General features: G+C 52.0%; 1 non-coding gene across 1 annotated transcript; it reads left to right on the top strand.

Moving 5' to 3' along the window:
• Positions 1–2142: 2142 nt before the first annotated feature.
• Positions 2143–2224, top strand: TRNAS-UGA (transfer RNA serine (anticodon UGA)). The gene has a single exon. It is a non-coding gene; the product is annotated as a tRNA-Ser (tRNA).
• The last annotated feature ends 3473 nt before the right edge of the window (positions 2225–5697 follow it).

Genomic DNA, 5697 nt, shown 5'->3' with positions numbered 1-5697 from the left:
GTCCATTTTCACCTACCATATGCTGTTTTCTTGGCACTGGAGCTCCTTTGTGAGTTCCCTGCTTAGCCAAGTCAATCTACTGATGTATCTACTTGCTTTTCTGAGTATTGGTATGGACCATTCTCATACTTCGAAAAGGTTGCCCTTCAAGATTCATTAGTCCTTGAGCAGCCTCATCTGGGACCTCCACATCCCCACCCACCCACTGCCTGTGGATTCAAGATCTGTAAGATCTTAACATCAGCCCCAGCATTCCGCTCTACCACCCACCCCATCATCTGTCCTCTGGCATGGACAGAGCTTGCTAGAAACTGCTAGAATTACAAGCAAAAGCTTCTCGTAGCTATCCTTTTCCAGCAGCAAAAGGCACACCAAAGTAGTTGGAAGACGTAGAAGCATAGCCTGGAAAACACTGCACAAACTTCTGAGCCTCCTAGCTGCCTTGGCTGTACTCATCCACTGCCACTCATCTGCTTACCAAGAGCTCTGGAAATCTCCATCCTGGAGTGCTTAGATGGAGGCACCCAAAGAGGCTTCTCACAGCTCTTTCTCATAGTTTCGCTGTTTTCACATCAGCCTTCTCTCTTGGCACACAGATGCACTGTATCACAGCTGGGCTTGAGCAGAAGTAGCCAAAGACCTGGAGCATGGGAAGGACTGGTAGTAGAGCCTCTTGACACACTCTGGGCCGTAACACTTTCCATTTTGCCTCTGATTACAAAATCTTTCCTCCCCTGCATTGTGATCCTTCACAATGAGGAGCACTCCTGATCTATCCTTCTTAGATGAGTATGTAACGATCCACTTCAGCTCACCTAATGCACTCCTACCACATCTTGTTGTATCTTACACTGAGTTGCAACTCCTTGCAAGGACTTGTATCTTCCTGTTGTGGTAGCAGACACATTGCTGTCTTTGTGGTTAAAGTGTTGTCTCTTGTAGGATCATAGGATAATTCAGATTGGAAGGGGTCTCAGGTGGCCTCTAGGCCAATCTCCTGCTCAAAGCAGGGTCAGGCCAGGTTACTCAGGGCTTTATCCAGCCTGATCTTGATGACCTCCAAGGATGGAGATGGCACATTCTTTCTCAACAACATGATCCATTGCTTCAACAACCTCCTGGTTAAAAAGTTTCTCTATCCTATACCCATTGGCTCTTGCCTTCCCGCTGTGCACCTCTTTGTGACTCTGACTTTATCTCATTGACAATCTCCATATGGTTACTGAAAAGCTGGTGTTAGATCCTCTGAAAACTCTCTCTTCTTCAGGCTGGATAAAAACAATTCCCTCAAGATTTTCTCCACAGGTCCTGTGCTTCAGACCATTGACTGTCTTGATGTTTTCTTTTATGGGGGAGCGTATTGGGGACCCAAAACTGAATGCAGTATTCTAGCTCTGGCCTGATGAATGCTGAGTGGAGGGGAATAATCACTTTCCTCAATCTACTGGCTGTGCTACCATGTTCAGGCAGCCCAAGATGCAGTTGCCCTTCACTGCTACCAGGGCATGCTGCTAGCTCATGTTTCAGTTGGGGCATGAAGACGCCAGGCTCTTTTCAGCAGAGTTGCTCCCCAGCCAGCTAGTCCCCAGCCTCTACCATTACAGGGGCTTCCTGCTTGGGTGCAGGACTCTGCATTTGTCCTGGTGCAATTTCTGTCAATTGGGAGTTGCTTTCCAAGAGATTAGGGCATTTCTGCCAAAGGAAGGGAAATATGGAGGATCATTCCCAGACAGGTGAGGCCAGTGAGGATTGTTCCCTTACAACAAGGCGTCTGTTAGCGCGACAGCAATGGAGATCAGATACACAGCTCCTCCCTGTGCATCTTGCCAGGATGCTTCAGAGCTGGACTATATTGTGATCCCCATAGGACAAATGCTCAGTCTCTTTTCAGAGGACCATCCTGGCAGGCACTGCAGCTGATTTGCAATTTCCAGGGGCTCCTGAAAACCTCTACCTCAGCTTGAGCACTGGTTTCATTACCCTCACCTCCAGCTCTGCTGCAGGGACCACATGTTATTTAAAGAAGTAGCCAGGTCACTGCATGATGTGGCTAACACTCCAGATGGGCGGTGTCCAGGGTGAATAGCCAGTATTCCTGTGGCCTTGAAATCCTCTTTATTATAGCTCTTCTGCTACCAGGGTGCTGTGATGGCCGAGTGGTTAAGGCGTTGGACTTGAAATCCAGTGGGGTTTCCCTGCGCAGGTTCAAATCCTGCTCACAGCGAGAGCTTTTACTGATGGGCTTCGTGGAGTGCAACACATCCATCAGACTTAGGCGTGTGCTGCTGGTTATTCAGTTCTCAGAAGCAAGAAGGGTGAACACAAAAGGAAGGAATTTCAGGAAATAAAGGTTGTGGGATCCAAACAGTTGATGCCTGAAAGAGGAGAAAAGCCGCCTGGACCCTGCAGAAATACTGGTGATGTTTTATGTTCTTTGAAAATGAATTCACTACAGTCAGCACCGCCTCACTGAAGACACCAGCTAGGATGACAGAGGAAGATCAGATCCATCAGTACTTAACATGGGGCTGACCATCCTAGATGTTCACAATGTGGCATAGGTTGGGGGGATACAAGAGCGGAGACTGTACTTTAACATGCTGTCAAAAGAATTTGTCTGACTTTCAACACTTTTCTGAAACTCGGAGACAGGGACAGGTGGGTAAGAGTGGCTTTACCAACAAAAGGGACTTTCAGGCTGCCTTAACAGAAATCAGCATGTAGCCCCTGATTTTTGATTTCAGAAGATGGGACTGGAAACCACAGTCCTTGCATGAGGAGATCATTGCTGTTCTGTGGAGCCCAACGATACTTGGATAAGATATTCCTGGACAGCAGAAACTGAATACACGGACTGAGGACAAAGGCAGTTCTGCATGTCCTTAAAGCACAGCTCCTGTGACTGACCTTCCCACAGCACACTGACACATGTACCTCATCTTGGCCTTTAGATCCCTCCAAATGTGATCCCATGTCCTCGGCTCACAGCAGCCTCTGCCAGGATTTCAGTAATGCTGTATCAGTAGATTGACTTTGCGAAGCAGGGAACTCACAAAGGAGCTCCAGTGCCAAAAATTCAGTAGGTGTAATGGAAGAGGTATCCCGAGGGCCTTTAGGAAGCTCTAAGCTGCAGCACCCCACCCCGTGGGCACTAAGGCACTTGATGACCTCTGACCTGACGCACGCACAGCAGCCTGGTCCCAGTGGGCTCTGCCGAGGAGAAGGGGCAGCGCCTTGCCCACCCAAAGGGTCTGCTGGGCTGCCTGGCTCCCCAGGCTGGAGGGGGACCTGCACACCACCCCAGTGCTCAGGGGCTCTCCGTCCCCGCCAAGGAACCCGGGCAGCACACAGGGCTCCTTGCCTTACCCCTCCCTGCTTTTGGGGCCCCCTGGCACCCACCTGCCCAACTCGGCTGGCATTTTCTTTAATGCACTTGCGTCACCAGCAAGACGGAAAAGGTCGCTGTGCTGCAAATAGCCAAGCGCCTCTTCCCAAAGCCCCTGCTGGCCTCTGCAAACCTCCTTGCCTGCAGAGCTGCACACCTCTGCGGGCTGCGCTTTTATGCAGGGCAGCCTTTTATGACATCCCAAGAGGCACCTGCAATGAAAGCAAGGTGCTGCCATGGTGACCTCAGAGCGGGGCTTCCCCACCAGGGGGTTGCTGTGCAGCCTGGGCCAGAGAAACCCTCAGCGTTAGCCCCCAGCGCACGCCGGAAACCTCCCGGCACACCTGTAGAGGAGCACTGGTTAGCCCAGAGAGCCAGCTCACTCGCTCGCCCGCACAAGCTGCTGTGCCCTTCCACAGCTCCTCCCCTCCCAGGCTCTCCTGTGTTTGGTGTGCTCCGGGGCAGGGCTCCGACGGCTGAGGGAGAAGCCTCATTAAGTCAGAAGGGAGATTGGCAAGAGCTTTCTCCTCTTGACACTCAGCCGGGCATTAACAGGGTAGTGCAGCAAGCCCAAGCACATCAGCCAGGTGACCTTGTTGGCCCTGGAAAACATACCTCCCCTCAGCTAGGAAAGCAGCAGTAGAGTGGGGAGCTTGCTGGGACAAAGGCACGTGCCTCTTCCGCTCGGTGCACACCTCCACACCCACACCCCCACGCCCACACTTGGCAGTGGCAGTGAGAGGCGCAGGCTCCCTCAGCAGCCCACTGGTGGGCCCCCAAAGATGAGCTCCTGGGTCGGCGCTGAGGTCCCTCTCAGAAACGCAAGCAGCCACTCAGCAAGAGCGAGGGACAGTACTGGAGACGGCTACAGCTTCCAGAGAGCTCCCACAAGGAGAGGGCTTGAGCTTCAGTCAGGCTCCTGGGCCAGGGCTGGAGGTGCCAGGGCAGGCTGCTCAGGGGAACGGAGTCCTACTCAGTGCACGCTGGGCCCTGTCGTTCCAGGCCACAGTCTGTAGCCTTTGCCGTTCCCTCCTGCAGCCTCTCCAGTTTTGCAGTGCCTCCCTTGAACTGGCGTGGTCACAACTGGACGCAGGCGAGGCCTAGCAAGTGTCATCCTCACAGTCCTCCATCTGCTTGCTCTGCATCTGAGCTATATGATCTTGCCGAGGCACCTCCTTTACTTCAGTTCCATGCTGAGGAAGTGCTCTTAGCTGACAGTCATGTGTTCTCCCTCTGGCCCCTCTTACTTCTCTTGAAACACAAAGGCTGTTTTGTGTAAGACAGTAAGCCACGCACACTTCTGGACATTTCCCAGAGCAGACTTCTCTACAAACTGGCAGCATTTGCTGGTGCCATCTGACAATCTTGACAAACCCAGAGAATATCAGTGCTTTATCCACTCACTGGCTTTGTGGAGTCCATTCTTTCTTTACGGAGCTATGGAGGCTGAATGGCAAATAAAAAGTGTCACCTACACCTGATCTCTCTGTGAGCAGAAGCATTTTATGAGACTCTCCACTTCTGTGGGGGACACAGGAGCTCATAGCTACAGCCTCTGCCAGAGTTTGCTTTCCCACAAGAGCCACGTAGCTGCAATGCTTCCTTTTCCCCCTCTGCCTCTACGAGCAGCAAGCCTGGCAGTAGTCACCATCACCACCCTTTAAGTTACAGCATGATCAGAGATCCCTTTAGCCTCATTTTCTCCTTCCAGGTGTAGGATGCAATAGGTTGTCTGGGATACCTGTCCTGCAGAATTGACTTAACAGCTTGGAAATTTTGGCATCAAGTCCCTGGGAAGGGGTGGCTGGCTGGCGTTGAGAACAAGGGCAAGCCAACCCAAGCAGGTGCCTTGTGGGGAGCTGTTCTCTCTTCCCCACGACTTCTTTTGCAGCATGCCCTCATTTGCACTGCTGAGATCCCCTCAAGGTGCTCACACTGTCTCCCTCTCTGCACAGTGGTGTGTACTGGGCCCTTGAGGGAGAGTTCCCTGCAGAGTGATGAGGCCCAGCGGTTACAGTGCGAGCTTCACAACTCAAGTGATGTCCAAGACAGGGTTGTGCTCTTCCACTTCCCTCCCTTACTCCGACCCAGACTGTCCCTAACACTGCACAGGAAATGATCAAGCAAAGGGTTCAGGAGTGCTCCACTCGCAGGGCAATGGCAAACTCATGCTCCATTTCCATCCTGCTACAGCTCTCCAACACCAAACATCACTTTTTCCTTTTACTTCTGCCTCCTCTTGCAGCAGCAGAAGGGGACAAATAAATCAGAGGAACTCAGACCTTCCAGACATGGGCTCTACCAAGGAGGGA

The sequence above is a fragment of the Rhea pennata genome, chromosome 29, assembly GCF_028389875.1.
Source record: "Rhea pennata isolate bPtePen1 chromosome 29, bPtePen1.pri, whole genome shotgun sequence".
In the NCBI taxonomy this organism is placed as follows: Eukaryota; Metazoa; Chordata; class Aves; order Rheiformes; family Rheidae; genus Rhea; species Rhea pennata.
This window is presented reverse-complemented; position numbering and strand designations above follow the sequence as displayed.